The following is a 19,010-nucleotide window of genomic DNA, read 5'->3' as shown; positions in this document are numbered from 1 at the left end:
AGGTCTTATGGAAGTCATGTGAATTAATGTTTATAGCTACACAAACATACAGTCTGTGTTTTATTTAATTTAGTTAGATTATGGCAGCATGAAGAAGTGGGTTACTCTGTGGTGGACTCCAGAGCAATACTCTCTGGGTTCAAATCTTTGCTCTGCTTTTCACTGTTTCTTTAATTTTTGGTAAGGTTTGTAATCTGCCTGTCCATCAGTTTCATCACCTGTAAAATGGGGATAATAATAGTGTCTGCCTCGTCTAGTTGTTGTGAGAATTAAATGAGTTAATACACGTTAAGTGCTTCATGTCTGACAGTAGTAAACATGCTGGAAGTTGTTGCCGCTTCTCCTATTGTTGCTTCTGTTGTGGTCCACATTACTGCTCTGTTGTCATCTGTGTTATTATTCCATTCTAACTGGCCTCTCTGGGGACAAACCGCAGGAACCTCAGTGGCCAAGGAAGGTTACAGACAAGGATGTCTGAAAGCAAATTTCAGGGCTCACATTTTCTGGATTTCTAAGTAGGAGGGGTGATGAATAGGACTAGGTTACCACGTCTCAAAGGGACGGGACAAGGAGGACCATGACTGAAACCAAGAAATGCAGGCGAGTGTAGTGGAAAGCCCAGTCTGAAGATACTTCCTCTCCCATCCCATGCCCCAGTGTCGCTTTGTGTCTGGGCCTTGAGACTGCAGTCAGGGGGTGTCCCAGGCACCTAAGGGCAAGGCACTGGGAGAAGACACAATCCATCACTTCACCTCCTTCTGAAGGATTTTAAAGCATAAGCCAGAAAAATATTACAAGATAGAAACATTGATAACATTTAAAAACAATTCTCCAAAATGGTAAGAAAGTCTCAATTTGATGTTCAGATAATTAACAGTCTTTGTAGGTATAAACGACATATTAGGATGTCAAAGGACCAATTCAAACAACCCCTCCAGCTAAGTACCCACTCTGGTTCACCAGAAGACCTTATTATTTAATCTAACAGTGCCCAATCCAAGAGAGGGTCTTCACAACATATAAATAAAGACTGAATCTGTGTCTGCATTGATAATTCAGTATACGTTGTAGGAAAAAGTCAAATCTCAAATCATAGAAGACACCATTAAAATAAACCAGCATTTTGGCTCCATGAAGACAAAAGCTCTCAAGTGTTGATTTCTAACTAGTTGTTTTGTTCCTGCATAAACTTAACTGTAGACACTTTTATTGTTCTTATTTTCTCCTTTTAGGAGAAAAATCCTTCAAATGTTAGCGGCATTGCAAAGTTTTATTTTTATTTTACTTTTCTTTTGAGAAAGAGAGTTACGGGAAGATTTCCTACAGATCTTGTCTCTTTAACACCCGCCTGTTTCAGAAAAGTTCAGGCCGCTTATTTAAAAATGCAGATTTCTGGAACTCACACTATGAATGAGTCAGCGTCTTTGACCTATGGGGAAAATGGGAAAGGTACATAAAAAGAGAGGGTAAGAAATGTCTTTCAGAAAAATTAATAATATGTAGAGTGCCTCTCATTCACAAAACTAGAAAAACAGTCTTAGCTGAAATGTATTACAGAGTTTCTGATATAACTATCTCCAAGGCTAGTTCCAAAACCTAACTCTGTATCTTTTTTATTTGTTATATATTTTTGTTTGATTATACAAGTTCTGTTTTTCATAAAATATAGATTTCATTATTTCTAAAGAAGAGCATAGTTTTATGGTAAACTGCCTTTTTAGGGAGGATTAATTAGTACATAAATCAAGAAATGTAAGCCTAGAAAAAATACAAAAAGTATGAGTGGAAAAATGTTTGCTGGAGAGAGGATTTTTCTCCCTTTTTAATATATATGCTTTACATAACAGGAAATCCTCTAGTTTATTTTTAGAAGGATGTTACATACATGCCTAAAGAAATAAGCGTAATCTGTTCTTTCATGAGAATACAGATAAGGCCTACTGAAATTCCTAAATACTACATTTTCTGGAAAGTTCCCAGCAATCATAGAGATAGCCTAGTATGAACAAAACTGACACCATCAGAGAACATAGCTACCTAGATGTTTAAATTCATAATCACCATACACTCTATTACTTGAATTTTCTAAACAGTAGACTGTGTCTGTGTGCTAAGTCATGTCTGACTCTTTGCCAGCCTTTGGACCGTAACTCACCCGGTTTCTCTGCCCATGGGCTTCTCCAAGCAAGAATACTGGGGTGGGTTGCCCTGCCATCCCCCAGGGGACCTTGCCAACTCAGGGATCAAATCCACGTCTCTTGCATCTCCTGCATTGGCAGGCAGGTTCTTACCTCTAGTGTCACCTGGGCAGAGTCAAAGATAGACTATTCTTGAATTAAGATGTCCCTTCTCTTCTCCCACTTAACTTTTTGTCCATAATGCATGGCTTGTGGAATCCCTATTTCCCCAACCTGGGATTGAACCTGGGTCCTAAGCAGTGAAAGCGTGGAGTCCTAACCACTGAGCTGCCAGCAATCCCCTCTTCTAATTTTGATAATTAAGTTCAATCTGATGATTATCCAAGGAAAATGATATCTGTGAACCCAGGAACTCCCTCTAGCTTTTGGGCACCTATCCTAATAGTCTTTCTGTCTCTCTGTTTGGTTTACATCTGAGCTTTGAGGACAGCCTCTCTCCCTCTCCTTCCTTTATAATCCCTCAGTCTTTAAACACTTAGCAATTCTCTGTCTGAGAGAAATTGAGCTTGGTTACAATCAGAATTATTGATGTGCTTTTGATATGGCCAAAATGGATGTAAATACGCTTTATGTGTGCAAAGAAGATGAAACACTTAGATGGGGCAGTTAAGTAGAAACGTCAGGGTGTCATCATGTTTGATAACTGAGCCGTGTTAACCATCATTCAGTCAGTTCAGTGGCTCAGTCGTGTCTGACTCTTTGCGACCCCATGAACCACAGCACGCCAGGCCTCCCTATCCATTACCAACTCCCAGAGTCCACCCAAACCCATGTCCATCGAGTCAGTGATGCCTTCCAACCATCCCATCCTCTACTGTCCCCTTCTCCTCCTGCCCTCAATCTTTCCCAGCATCAGGGTCTTTTCAAATGAGTCAGCTCTTTGCAACAAGTGGCCAAAGTATTAGAGTTTCAGCTTCAACATCAATCCTTCCAATGAACACCCAGGACTGATCTCCTTTAGGATGGACTGGCTGGATCTCCTTGTAGTCCAAGGGACTCTCAAGAGTCTTCTCCAACACCACAGTTCAAAAGCATCCATTTTTCAGCCCTCAGCTTTCTTTATAGTCCAACTCTCACATCCATACATGACAACTGGAAAAACCATAGCCTTGATAGACGGACCTTTGTCGGCAAAGTAATGTCTCTGCTTTTTAATATGCTATCTAGGTTGGTCATAACTTTCCTTCCAAGGATTAAGTGTCTTTTAATTTCATGGCTGCAATCATCATCTGCAGTGATTTTGGAGCCACAAAAATAAAGTCAGCCACTATTTCCACTGTCTCCCCATCTACTTGCCATGAAGTGATGGGACCAGATGCCATGATCTAAATTTTCTGAAAGTTGAGCTTTAAGCCAACTTTTTCACTGTCCTCTTTCACTTTCATCAAGAGGCTTTTTAGTTCCTCTTCATTTTCTGCCATAAGGGTGATGTTATCTGCATATCTGAGGTTATTTATATTTCTCCAAGCAATCTTGATTCCAGCTTGTGCTTCCTCCAGCCCAGCGTTTCTCATGATGTACTCTGCATATACGTTAAATAAGCAGGGTGACAGTATACAGCCTTGATGTACTCCTTTTCCTATTTGGAACCAGTCTGTTGTTCCATGTCTAGTTCTAACTGTTGCTTCCTGACCTGCATACAGGTTTCACAAGAGGCAAGTCAGGTGGTCTGGTATGCCCATCTCTTTCAGAATTTTCCACAGTTTATTGTGATCCACACAGTCAAAGGCTTTGGCATAGTCAATAAAGCAGAAGTAGATGTTTTTCTGGAACTCTCTTGCTCTTTCGATGATCCAGCGGATGTTAGCAATTTGATCTCTGGTTCCTCTGCCTTTTTTAAAACCAGCTTGAACATCTGGAAGTTCACTGTTCACATATTGCTGAAACCTGGCTTGGAGAATTTTAAGCATTACTTTACTAGCATGTGAGATGAGTGCAATTGTGTGGTAGTTTGAGCATTCTTTGGCATTGCCTTTCTTTGGGACTGGAATGAAAACTGAACTTTCCCAGTCCTGTGGCCACTGCTGAGTTTTCCAAATTTGCTGGCATATTGAGTGCAGCACTTTCACAGCATCGTCTTTCAGGATTTGAAATAGCTCAACTGGAATTCCATCACCTCCACTAGCTTTGTTCATAGTGATGCTTCCTAAGGCCCACTTGACTTCACATTCCAGGATGTCCGGCTCTAGGTGAGTAATCACACCATCGTGATTATCTGGGTCGTGAAGATCTTTTTTGTACAGTACTTTTTTGTGTATTCTTGCCACCTCTTCTTAATATCTTCTGCTTCTGTTAGGTCTCTACCATTTCTGTCATTAGGGGATTTCAAAAGTCATTATTCTTTTCTTACAAAAGTTTCTTATACATCTTTCCAGACTTCATGTACCTTAAATTCTAAGCTTTGCATATTATTATCACTATTACTTAAGAAATCAGAGCCAAAATTTGATGGATGTAGAAAACATTTACTTAGATACATCCAAAAGCAGAGATGAATAGACAGAGGCAATTATGAGAACAAACATCTGTATCTTTATTGATGCAATATTTTCTTGGGATAAGAAGGCTAATCAAAGAATTAAGTCATCTGAGGTCATGGTTTCTATTTCTAATGCCATAGATTAGAGATGATATAGCAAGGAGCAAAACAGTACTGGACAGAATTAAGAGATCTGGGCCCTAAGTCTGACTTTATGACTAAATAGTTCTATAGCACTGGGGAAATAATTTATATTCTCTTGAAGTCAGTTTCCTCATTTGCAAAATAAATGGGTTCAGCTGAATAATCTGTAAAGTCACTTCTGGTGTTAAGTCTTTAAAATGGATATGAATCATCACCATCATATCAATATATGTATGAGTGAGTGAAAGTCACTCAGTCATGTCCAACTCTTTGCCATACTATGGACTGTAGCCTGCCAGACTCCTCTGTCCATGGAATTTTTCTAGCAAGAATACTGGAATGAGCTGCCATTCCTTTCTCCAGGGGATCTTCCCAAACCAGGGATCGAACCTGGGTCTCCTACATTGCAGGTGGATTCTTTACCATCTGAGCCACCAGGGAAGTCCAAATATGTATGATTAAGACTCTCATTTCCCTCTTTATAGAAATCCCAGATGAAGACTTTTCTCCATCAAAAAAGTCAACTAACAATGAGGAAGCAAGTCTCCAATAACATTTTTCAATTTGTCCAACTGAATGATAAACAAAACTCTACACAGATATTTATTGTTTCAGAGAAATGCCACTAGTCTCTCAGGTACAGAAATGGAGGAGCAGAATGAAAGTTAGGTATCTGCCTCTCAGTCAAACTGAACCCAGAAATAAGCTTCGATTGACTCAATGATCTAGAACTTGGAGCAATCCATTCAGAAAGCCATGGAAGGAAGAAGCAGGAGTTTACCAAAAGTTCTGTGTAAAAAGTAGTAGGTCTGCAAGTCAAATTATTCTAAATGAAGCAACTAACCATTGCTAAGACAAAAACATGCTAAAAAAAAGACATCACCTTTATGCTTCCAGAGTAGTTTAAATAACCAAGTGAAGATATACAGAAGTGCTCTTGCTGCTGAGATAAAGTCTTATTCCACACTGAATGATCCACTGACTCATTTCCATTCTACTGCAAATGGAAGACCTTTTTTTCTTTAGAGCTTTAGAGGAAGCAAAGAGAAACCCACCAGCCAGTAGGCACATTAAAGTGACATGGATTTTTGCTTTTGAAGTAAAATGTACATAAGAACTTGTGTGATATGCCCAGATTTGCTCTTGCTGCAGGAATTTCCATTCAACACCCTAAAATTGAAGAGATATGCTCCTTATTGGAGACATGTTCAAAGTTTACCCATCATTGCTGGTCTGTCTTCTTCTTCTATAATCTTTGACAGAACTAGGCTGCTAAGATCCTCAGTTTGATTCTTCCATTGGAAGGTGCCAGAGTCACATCAAAAATTAACCCTGGGATTAAAAGGCTCTAGTCAACATTCATTTGTATGTTTTGCCTTGCAGTGGAAGTGGAGATGTGGTCAACTTTCCCAAGAATCCCGGGGACTAGCTGGCTTACTGAGTTAAACGGGAATGTCAGGTAGGGAGAAGGGATCAGATAGGAGGAAGGTAGTTTGGAAGCACAGCCTTTACGAGAGGCATCTCCATCATAAGTCATCATGTTCTCCTCCAACATGACAATAAACTCTGTCTCAAGGAGCACTCCCCAACTCAGCAAGGATATAGTTTGTGTCTTTCCAAATGATGGATCTTGAGCCAATGTGTTACATTTTTGATAGATTGGCATCTTTGTAAGGCATGCAGCCTGACTTAGTACTTCTTAACGATACCAAAGATGAGGAAATTGTCCCAGAGAGAAAATATAAGACGGATTTGTTTCAAGGAGGTAGATCATTTGAAGACAGTGTCATGAAAAAAATTGGCCGTGGCTTATCATATCGGTCATCTACTATTGGCTTCTGGAAAAGAGTTAAGTTATAGAATCTTGATTTCTCCTTCAATTTTTAACTTTTAAAACTTAAATATTTTGATTAAACTTGTTAAAGTTCAACAATTAGTATCTTAAGAAATTGCTAGTACAGGCAATATGGAGAAATGAATAATTAGCCTGTTTGGAGAAATGATATTAGATACAGGAAAATGATAGGTTTCCCTTAATAGTAGGATTTGTTGTTGTTTAGTCACTTGGTCGTGTCTGACTCTTTTGTGACCCCATGGACTGTAGCCTCCCAGGCTCCTCCATCCATGGGATTTCCCAGGCAAGAATACTGAAGTGGGTTGCCATTTCCTTCTCCAGGGTATCTTCCCAACCCAGGGATCAAAACCACATCTCCTGCTTAGCAGACAGATTCTTTACCACTGAGCCACCTGGGAAGCCCCTAATGGGATACTTTGTCCAATTTAGTCATCTAACTGAGGTCATATTTTCCGTCAGAAAGTGGTAAGAGTTATTTTGGAAGCTTTGCTATCTTTGCTTTCTGCAATTGGAACAATAGTCTGGGTATGTACCAAGATATAATATCCATAGGTTTTGTTCTACCTTCTTTTCTTAGAAGAGATGAGAAACTGCTATACAATCAAGTTTACCAAAAGTTCTGTGTAAAAAGTAGTAGTTCTGCAAGTCAAATTATTCTAAATGAAGCAACTAACCATTGCGAAGACAAAAACATGCTAAAATGTGAGAGTGACTGCACAAAAGAGGGAGGAAGAGAACTGAGGGGATCTGAGGGGAACACCAACCTTATCCACCATGCCACTTATTCACCCAGGTCCATCATATTTTGCCAGACAGGTGAAATGCGTAGGGTTATAATAGAGACCACTAACCCTGTGACCTGCAGTCTTTGCATGTGATCCTAGCAATTCCCCTGGGATGTATTTACTTCTGATGTGTGTGCGTGCGTGCTGAGTTGCTTCAGTCATGTCTGACTCTTTGCAACTCTGTGGACTGTGGCCCACCAGTTCCTCTGTCCATAGGATTCTCCAGGCAAGAATGCTGGTTGCCATGCCAGTGAACTGTTTGCTATTTTAGCAGTTTACCTTGCCTACACCCACTAGATACCAGTGGCATCCTGTTCCAACCCCCCCACCCCCCGCCAAGTTATGACAACCAAAAGTGTTTCTAGATGTTGCCAAATATCTCTTGGAGTCCCCAGTTGAGAACAACTGCTCTAGAGAACCCAGCCTCCTTTTAACCAAAGGTCTCTGGGTCTGTGAACTGACTTAGATCTGAAAACTGGGTGAGGGACCATGATTTAAAAGCAGGGGCTGCTATCAGCTTTCTGCTTGCCGATTCACATTTTTAAATTAATATTCCAGCTGCGTAACTGGCTAGTGGGCCTTTCACATGTTGCCACAGATTCCTGTGTAATCAAGTCACCCTGATTGTTACTTCAGCCTTTCAACTCATGTGAGTCATCACATCCTTGTTGTCTCTCATGACCAAGGGCTTTTGCCAGTCTAGATTTCCATGGTTCCCAGGGAGCTCATGAAGCATCTTCCACCATCCTTCCAGACTGAAACAGTTAAGTGATTTCCTGAGTGAACAGCTTAGAGATGTAATTCATAAAGCTCTCATGAAGTGAGATGACTCAGGACTGAGTCATCCAGAGTGATTTTCCCCTCCTTTCTTGTTTTACTATCCTTGTCCCTTACATCCAATTCCTCGGGTTCACATTTCAAAATAAACTACCTAGATATGGACCTCAGTTTTTAGGATTGTTTTTCAAGGAGTCCAGGCTAAGACTCTTACTATCAAGAGTGACCCTAAGAAGCAGACTCTCTGGGTTGGATTTTAAAGTTGGATCACTCACCAAGCATATGACAATAAGAATCCCATTGCTAGTGGTAAGTGGGGTGGTGATAATGCTTGGCAAGTAGACACAGGCGAAAAGTATCTGTGGCACTTGAGTGTTCTGGGGGCAATAGTAGTGATGTGGACTACAGAGTGGCCTGGCATTTGTTAAAGTTTTTAGAAATCTGGAGAAGCGTGGGAAACAATGAGCTCAGATCACCAGCTATCAACATAAGGCATGCAGTGAAATCTTCAAGGACACATTAAGAAGCCCTATTTCTTCAACAGCCACAGAAGAGATTGTTGAAAATTAGACCCTGAATCTTTCTATGAAGGGCAAGAGCTGTAAAGGTACCTGTTTTGGCTGTGCATTTAAGGTTGTTTATAGCTCTGCCTCATATCAAGAATCTTAAATTATATACACATATACAACTGTATCAGTTTGTTGTACTGCAGAAATTACCCCAACATTGTAAATCAACTATTCTTCAATAAAATAAAATCTTAAAACAATGAAGAAGCCTCAGGGAGCAAAGCCATACCTGACCCCCAGCAAATAAGTCACTTCAGCTTAAATACTTCTATGACTGTTAGCCACAGAAATTTTGAGGTTGTTATTGCAGCAAAATTTGATGACAAACCCTCTATAATCTTCATTAAGCTTTCCCCAAAGCCACCTTAATTTTCCAAAAATTCTCTCATGTTCTCATGGGATAGTTTCTCAGTCTGAGGTAAAATGAGAATAAGGGCATCTTCATTAAAAAAAAGAAAAGAAAAAGACTCTTACTTGGACTCCTTTAAAGAAGAGACTGAAACAAAAGCCTATCTTGGTGGTTTATTTTGGAAAATGAACTCCATGAAGCAGGAATAAGGGAGTATAGGACAACATTTGTTTTAGTTGCTAAGTCGTGTCTGACTCTGCAACCCCATGGACTGTAGCCCACCAAGCTCCTCTGTGCATGGGATTTCCCAGGCAAGAATACTAGAGTGGGTCGCGATTTCCTTCTCCAGGGGCTCTTCCCAACTCAGGGATGGAACCTACGTCTCCTGAGTCTCCTGTATTGGCAGGCAGGTTCTTTACCATTGAGCCACCTGGGAAGCCCATAGGAAAACGTAGACGGAGGGAAAAACCACTCTGCATGGCTCAATCTGGTAGGACTTTCACAAACGTCTTATGAAATGCATCTTCACACTGTCTGCTCAGGGAAGAATGGAAAAAGCATTTACCCAGTGGCTTCTCTCCCTGATTAATCAAGGATGGCTCCAAGGAATGTTAACTCCCCCACACTTCTGGATCACACATGAGTTATTTCCACCTGCGTCTTATAAGATGTCCCATTCCATGGTGTCAGAGTAGTGCTAGGGCAGAAAGCAGGAGAGGCAAGACATGGTCACATCTGCAAAGTTGGTTGAAGCCTTCATGTTACTGGTCCCCAGAGCAATGGCTAGAGTCAAAAGTGGAGCCCATAGAGCTTAAGGTAATGCACAATGTATATCTTCTCAAGCTAGAAAAGACAGTGTTTCAGGGAACAGGAAATGATCCATTGTACCAAATGCTGTTAATAAGTAAGATGAGAACAGACCTTTAGCAGCACTGAAGGTCATGATGACCTTGACAAAAGCAGTTCTCATGGAATGACGGCAGGCAAAGCCTGATTCGTTCACCTAGACTCAGCTCCTGTTTAATATTTCAGGCTAGGAAATATGTCACACAATAGAGGTCAGTTAATTTCTGGGGTGTGACTTCCGTTTTTCAAAAAGAATTGTGTTTATTTCTATTTTTGACTGTGCTGGGTTTGCTTTGCTGCAGTGTGACCTTTGCTCCAGCTGCAGCAAGTAGGGGCTACTCTCCAGTTGCAGTGTGTGGGCTTCTCATTGTGGTGGCTTCTCTTGTTGCAGAGCACAGGCTCTGGGGTGCGCTGGGTTTGGTAGTTGTAGTATGTAGGTTCAGTAGTTGCCACTCCTGGGCACTAGAGCACAGGTTCAGTAGCTGTGGTGGATGAGCTTATTTGCTCCTCAGCATGTGAGATCCTCCCAGATCAGGGACTGAACCTGTGTCTCCTGCATCAGCAGGCAGATTCTTCACCACTGAGCCACTAGAACAGCCTTTGTGTAACTTTCACATCTATCTCAGCCATCAGCCTTGGCTTCTTCCCTTTAGATGCAAGGGAGGAGACAGTCTCTTTCTGCCTAAGGGTTCTCTCCAAGCCTCATAGGATCTCTTCATTATTCACTTTTCCTTCTAGATATTCAATATCCCCTTCCCTGTTTAGTTTTTCCCATCCTGAAGCCACCATAGAGTATGACCTATTCATCAAACAGCCCCCTGAGTCTAGAACAAGGCTTGGTATATAGTAGACCCTAAATATATATTTGTTAATAATCAGATAAATGAGTTTTAACTACTTCTTTACCTATATCTTGCTCACAACAGTCCTTGCCTAAGTACAGGTATGAATCAATCAAAGTGTGTGTGTGTGTGTGTGTGTGTGTGTGTGTGTGTTAGTTGCTCAGTCGTGTCTGATTCTTTGTGATCCCATGTTCCTCTGTCCATGGGATTTCCCAAGCAAGAATCCTGGAGCAGGGTGCCATTTCCCTCTCCGGGGGTTCTTCCTGACCTAGGGATCAAACTCGGGTCTCCTGCATTGCAGGCAGATTCTTTACCACTGAGCCACCAGGGAAGCCCTGATCTTGGCTCCCCCAGCTGGAAGAAATTTCTCCTTTCTCTGAACTCATACACATCATCACTTTAAATGTCAACACATTATTCTATCTTTAAATCAATTCATTTCAATATGCCATCTCTCTTACTGACTATAAACTCCTGAGCTCAAGATCAAATCTCTTTTATCTTTACCTCCCACCTAACATATATTGCCAGACGTTACAGAGAGTGGTACTTCAACTGATACTTGGTGATTGACATGAATGAATGAATAAGCAAATGACTATAAAGGACAAAATCTGGCAACTTGTGAACTCCCACATCTTTAAGACTATTGAATCCTCCTTTCCTACTTGTCCCAGATCTGTTTCTGCTCTCCACCAAATCCACCACTTGAAGGTTTAGAGACTCAAAAAACTTCATTTCTTCCCTCTGAGCTGTGACTTTAAGAGGCAGCAAGTTGCGAAACACTCATGATACCCATGGGCCTATTGGACTCTTTTTTGGCCACTAACCCACTTAATTTGGTGTAGTTTAGCACATTACAAGATGGTTCAAGAGTGCTATAAATGATGTCAGACACCATCAGAAACCACTTCAGAAAATCATTGCCTGCAGCCGGATAAAATGGTGAACGCCTGGAAACTAGCAATGCTAGAAAAACAGAATAAATCATTTTTTCTTCTCTATCTCTTAGAGATGTGCACCTTTGTGCCCCAAGAATGTCCATATTTTCTGAAATTTGAAACTTCTGTAATACATTTATAAAGCATTTGTGCTGTAATGAAACATATTGGTACCTGATTGAAGAGGAAGGATCCTGGGTTCTCACTCCTCTTTGCAATTATTTTGACCTATTTTCAGGTCATTTTATTTATTCAGGTTATTTTATTATGATGCCATTTTCAACAAATTAATGCAAAGATGGTCATGTTTATCCAAATCATCATTGTCCTCATCTTCTTGAATTTTCAATAAACTGTATTGAATGAAAATATTTTACATGGGTTTTTTTAAAACCATGCTTTCTAGCAAGTTGGCAGCAGTTTAATTGCTTTAAACATATTAATTTAGCCAAAATACAAGACTCAGGACGATGATACTTTTATATTTTCATTTATTTTTCTTTCGATCTCAGAAGAGAGTTGTAAAAAACAGTTTGGTCAGAGTTCTCATGTGAAAGTTAGTGCACCCCAATTTTAACCCAGTTATTTATTTCTTGGAGGATGCAGTTACTCACTCCTGGCCTATACCTTGCCTTATGAACTGGTATATGTGATCAAGATGACCTCGCCTTGTCCGATCAGGTAACTCACATTGAATTGTGAATAGATTCAGCCAGCACGCAACAGTCTATGTGTCAGCAGCAACCTCTCTTACGAAAGAGATACCAAAGCTGGGCTTTCTTAAAGGAGTGTGGGAAAGGAAATGAGATGTGGGAAAAATTAGGACTTTTTTTCAGGCGTTTTTATAGCTTGAACGTGGTTTATCTGAAATTTTGTGAACTTGATATGCTATTGTGTTAATGCATCAAGGCTGCAGAGTTCAAAAAGAGATGGTTTGTTTGAAATTATGGCACCAAAATGTGTTTCCACTTAGGATTTTACAAAACAAATGCTTTGGAGATTTGGAGAAGGGTACAGCACAAAAAGAAAGAACTTTCAAATTTTAACATTCGGTTCTCTGTACTCAGAGGAATTCAGTCCCAGTTCACTATGACAATCACATCTGTCAAGCCCCTTTTGGATTCATCTCAATCTTGAAGGCAGCATTCAAAAATGCCCACAAGGGTTTTATTCCTCTGAAAAAATGAACCTGCTTGGCTCTGGAGCTGGTCCTTAAAGCACTGTTACTTTCTTGAAAAGTTAGTAGACCAAAGTATTGTGTTGGCCTACCCATTTGTTCAGATTAAACCAGAGCAAAATTTTTTGGCCAGTCCAATATATTATGAACTCTACCTTGGACTCCCTTCTTCAAAAAATGTAAAACTTTAGAATTGATCAACTAACCAAACATGTTATTTCCAACTGGACATCTGGGTGTGAAGATCTTTTTTCCTACTTTATAGTGAATGACCTGCATGAGATGAGGAACATGTGTAGTTGTATGTATGGGGGAGTGCTTTGTTGAGGTTAATATTTTCTGCCTTCCCTGGACCTGGATGAGACAGGATTCATTCCTTCTTTACTACCTCCATGCCATTTACAGAGGGATGAGACCTGTCAGAAGGTTTGAGAGGGAGAGGTGACCAGGCTACTTGTGAACTTTGAAAAAGTTAGTTCTGCTAAGAATATACACCTGTACTTTTCAGAGTTACTCCCCTTCACTGTTAAGCTTCAAAAGACTGAAAGATAAACACACAAACAGTAACTTTTTATAGGGATACGGGGTACTAAGTTGCTTGCTGTGTCTGACTCTTTGCAATCCCATGGACTGTAGCTCGCCAGGCTCCTCTGTCCATGGGATTCTCCAGGCAAGAATAATAGAGTGGGTTGCCATGCCCTCCTCCAGGGGATCTTCCTGACCCAGGGATCGAACCCAAGTCTCTTGAGTCCCTTGCATTCACAGGTGGGTTCTTTACCACCAGTGCCACGTGGGAAGCCTCTTGATAGGGATAAATTTCCTCAAACGTGTTATTTGCATATGATCTCCAGAATTTTGGCATATTCAAGTACCCTATTACTTACTTGATCCTTGTTAACAAATTTGGTTATTTTTAAAGAAAACTTAAATCTATTTTGTTAAGGGGGGATTTCTATCACTATCACTCATAGATGTGCTACTCACCTATATATTTCTTATATTTCTATTTTTATATATGTCATAATCTAGAAATATTTAATAATAATATGTATATATTATATTACATGTAATATATCTTTTTCCAAAACATTACATGTTATGTATATAAATGCTCTAGAAAAAATGTTTTTGATCTGAAAGCATCTACTATGGGAAACATTGTTTTCAAGTTATCAGAAAGTAGCTTTTGTGAAGAAAAAGTTGAAAAGTTTCCATGAGGACGCCCATAGGATCCTGTGGTGGGAAGCCCCTCACTGAGCCTTCCTTGTTTCTGCTTGATGGCTCCCTTTTCTTGTTTCTCCCCCCTGTCATGATTTTTTCCATCATTCCTGCCAACAACCGTGTTTTCCCTTCCTTCTATCCCTTACCTCACAGAGGCTACATATAATCTGTATTTCCCCGCAAAAAAGCATGACACATTCACATTCCCAAAGGAGAGTAAACACACTGCTATACCAAAATCTTGTTTCACTGTTGAGAACAGGATCCCCAAATCCTACTGGATGCCCGGTCTTCTGTGTGTGTTGGTTACACATGGCCATCAACACATTGGAAATGTGAAACCATATTTTTAAATTATAGTTAAGACTTTTAATTACTCACTGCAACAATAAATTAAGGCACATTTAGACAATGATAGAAAGTATATCTTGTTAACAACAACTCCAACAGAAATTAAAGCTATCGTCTATCACTGGGAAATTAATCTTCCATTTCACCTCATTTGAGTACCTAGAAAGCTAGAGATGGACTTGGAAATATGGCAGTTCTCAGAAACTAATATAAAAAAATTAAAAGTGAGTATTATTTATTCCCTTTAGTTTTCTTTGTTTAGCTAGAAAATAGCTTCACAATAAAATGGGAAATTTTTTGTTTCGATTTGCTTTTACGATGAAGATTGTATCTAACAGATATGTCAAAAACAAGCAGTTTTAAACTGTTTTAAACTTCACTTTTAAACTTGATGTTTATTTTGTTTAAAAAGCTTGCTGACACTGATGATTTTATGCACAATAGAGGAGGTTTTAGTAAGATACAATGATCCTATTTTAAATAAACCCTAAGTAAAATAATCTGCTCATACAAAAATCCTTATTCAGGCTGAAGACAACAGACTCCACCCATGCAGGTCCTCAGTTTCCTCATTTGTAAAAGGAGTGTGTTCAGTGAAGGGGGTCTCCAAGTTTATAATTCTGAGCTCCTATATTTTTCAAAGATATCAAATATTATGTGTTAATGTTGATCAGATTACTAAAGAAGCAAACATGAAACATCAGAAATAATATGTACCTATTAATTCATTAATAAATTGTGGTCTCTACATTAAATATTTGCATAGTCACAATTTTCTGCCTTAAAATGATTTCAAGTCCAGTGACTGATTCAATTAATTGTCATTTTAAAATCTGTAATAAAAAATGATAACTATTCAGTGTTGTCACTGAAGTTGCGTTCTGCAAACAAAAAATTAATGAGCTAAATTGTAGCCACCTCGTATGTTTTTTTTTTTTTCTTTTCTTTTCTTTTTTTTTTTTTTATTAGTTGGAGGCCAATCACTTCACGACTTTTCAGTGGGTTTTGTCATACATTGATATGAATCAGCCATGGATTTACACGTATTCCCCATCCCGATCCCCCCTCCCACCTCCTTCTCCACCCGATTCCTCTGGGTCTTCCCAGTGCATCAGGCCCAAGCACTTGTCTCATGAATCCCACCTGGGCTGGTGATCTGTTTCACCATAGATAGTATACATGCTGTTCTTTTGAAATATCCCACCCTCACCTTCTCCCACAGAGTCCAAAAGTCTGTTCTGTATTTCTGTGTCTCTTTTTCTGTTTTGCATATAGGGTTATCATTACCATCTTTCTAAATTCCATATATATTTGTTAGTATGCTGTAATGTTCTTTATCTTTCTGGCTTACTTCACTCTGTATAAGGGGCTCCAGTTTCATCCATCTCATTAGGACTGGTTCAAATGAATTCTTTTTAATGGCTGAGTAATATTCCACGGTGTATATGTACCACAGCTTCCTTATCCATTCATCTGCTGATGGGCATCTAGGTTGCTTCCATGTCCTGGCTATTATAAACAGTGCTGCGATGAACACTGGGGTGCACGTGTCTCTTTCAGATCTGGTTTCCTCGGTGTGTATGCCCAGGAGTGGGATTGCTGGGTCATATGGCAGTTCTATGTCCAGTTTTTTAAGAAATCTCCACACTGTTTTCCATAGTGGCTGTACTAGTTTGCATTCCCACCAACAGTGTAAGAGGGTTCCCTTTTCTCCACACCCTCTCCAGGATTTATTGCTTGTAGACTTTTGGATAGCAGCCATCCTGACTGGCGTGTAATGGTACCTCATTGTGATTTTGATTTGCATTTCTCTAATAATGAGTGATGTTGAGCACCTTTTCATGTGTTTGTTAGCCATCTGTATGTCTTCTTTGGAGAAATGTCTGTTTAGTTCTTTGGCCCATTTTTTGATTGGGTCATTTATTTTTCTGGAATTGAGCTGCAGGAGTTGCTTGTATATTTTTGAGATTAATCCTTTGTCTGTTTCTTCATTTGCTATTATTTTCTCCCAATCTGAGGGCTGTCTTTTCACCTTACTTATAGTTTCCTTTGTAGTGCAAAAGCTTTTAAGTTTCATTAGGTCCCATTTGTTTATTTTTGCTTTTATTTCCAATATTCTGGGAGGTGGGTCATAGAGGATCCTGCTGTGATTTATGTCGGAGAGTGTTTTGCCTATGTTCTCCTCTAGGAGTTTTATAGTTTCTGGTCTTACATTTAGATCTTTAATCCATTTTGAGTTTATTTTTGTGTATGGTGTTAGAAAGTGTTCTAGTTTCATTCTTTTACAAGTGGTTGACCAGTTTTCCCAGCACCACTTGTTAAAGAGGTTGTCTTTTTTCCATTGTATATCCTTGCCTCCTTTGTCAAAGATAAGGTGTCCATAGGTTCGTGGATCTATCTCTGGGCTTTCTATTCTGTTCCATTGATCTATATTTCTGTCTTTGTGCCAGTACCATACTGTCTTGATGACTATGGCTTTGTAGTAGAGTCTGAAGTCAGGCAGGTTGATTCCTCCAGCTCCATTCTTCTTTCTCAAGATTACTTTGGCTATTCGAGGTTTTTTGTATTTCCATACAAATTGTGAAATTCTTTGGTCTAGTTCTGTGAAAAATACTGTTGGTAGCTTGATAGGGATTGCATTGAATCTATAGACTGCTTTGGGTAGAATAGCCATTTTGACAATATTGATTCTTCCAATCCATGAACACGGTATGTTTCTCCATCTGTTTGTGTCCTCTTTGATTTCTTTCATCAGTGTTTTATAGTTTTCTATGTATAGGTCTTTTGTTTCTTTAGGTAGATATACTCCTAAGTATTTTATTCTTTTTGTTGCAATGGTGAATGGTATTGTTTCCTTAATTTCTCTTTCTGTTTTCTCATTGTTAGTATATAGGAATGCAAGGGATTTCTGTGTGTTAATTTTATATCCTGCAACTTTACTATATTCATTGATTAGCTCTAGTAATTTTCTGGTAGAGTCTTTAGGGTTTTCTATGTAGAGGATCATGTCATCTGCAAACAGTGAGAGTTTCACTTCTTCTTTTCCTATCTGGATTCCTTTTACTTCTTTTTCTGCTCTGATTGCTGTGGCCAGAACTTCCAACACTATGTTGAATAGTAGTGGTGAGAGTGGGCACCCTTGTCTTGTTCCTGATTTCAGGGGAAATGCTTTCAATTTTTCACCATTGAGGGTGATGCTTGCTGTGGGTTTGTCATATATAGCTTTTATTATGTTGAGGTATGTTCCTTCTATTCCTGCTTTTTGGAGAGTTTTAATCATAAATGAGTGTTGAATTTTGTCAAAGGCTTTCTCTGCATCTAGTGAGATAATCATATGGTTTTTAATCTTTCAATTTGTTAATGTGGTGTATTACATTGATTGATTTGCGGATATTAAAGAATCCTTGCATTCCTGGGATAAAGCCCACTTGGTCATGGTGTATGATTTTTTTAATATGTTGTTGGATTCTGTTTGCTAGAATTTTGTTAAGGATTTTTGCATCTATGTTCATCAGTGATATTGGCCTGTAGTTTTCTTTTTTTGTGGCATCTTTGTCTGGTTTTGGAATTAGGGTGATGGTGGCCTCATAGAATGAGTTTGGAAGCTTACCTTCATCTGCAATTTTCTGGAAAAGTTTGAGTAAGATAGGTGTTAGCTCTTCTCTAAATTTTTGGTAGAATTCAGCTGTGAAGCCATCTGGTCCTGGGCTTTTGTTTGCTGGAAGATTTTTGATGACAGTTTTCATTTCCTTGCTTGTGATGGGTCTGTTAAGATCTTCTATTTCTTCCTGGTTCAGTTTTGGAAAGTTATACTTTTCTAAGAATTTGTCCATTTCATCCAAGTTGTCCATTTTATTGGCATAGAGCTGCTGGTAGTAGTCTCTTATGATCCTTTGTATTTCAGTGTTGTCTGTTGTGATCTCTCCATTTTCATTTCTAATTTTGTTAATTTGGTTCTTCTCTCTTTGTTTCTTAATGAGTCTTGCTAATGGTTTGTCAATTTTGTTTATTTTTTCAAAAAACCAGCTTTTAGCTTTGTTGATTTTTGCTATGGTCTCTTTAGTTTCTTTTGCATTTATTTCTGCCCTGATTTTTAAGATTTCTTTCCTTCTGCTAACCCTGGGGTTCTTCATTTCTTCCTTCTCTAATTGCTTTAGGTGTAGAGTTAGGTTATTTATTTGGTTTTTTTCTTGTTTCTTGATGTAAGCCTGTAATGCTATGAACCTTCCCCTTAGCACTGCTTTTACAGTGTCCCATAGGTTTTGGGTTGTTGTGTTTTCATTTTCATTCATTTCTATACATATTTTGATTTCTTTTTTGATTTCTTCTATGATTTGTTGGTTATTCAGAAGCGTGTTATTTAGCCTCCATATGTTTGAAGTTTTAACAATTTTTTTCCTGTAATTGAGATCTAATCTTACTGCACTGTGGTCAGAAAAGATGACTGGAATGATTTCAATTTTTTTGAATTTTCCA

This window comes from Dama dama, chromosome 15 (genome assembly GCF_033118175.1).
Source record: "Dama dama isolate Ldn47 chromosome 15, ASM3311817v1, whole genome shotgun sequence".
In the NCBI taxonomy this organism is placed as follows: domain Eukaryota; kingdom Metazoa; phylum Chordata; class Mammalia; order Artiodactyla; family Cervidae; genus Dama; species Dama dama.
This window is presented reverse-complemented; position numbering follows the sequence as displayed.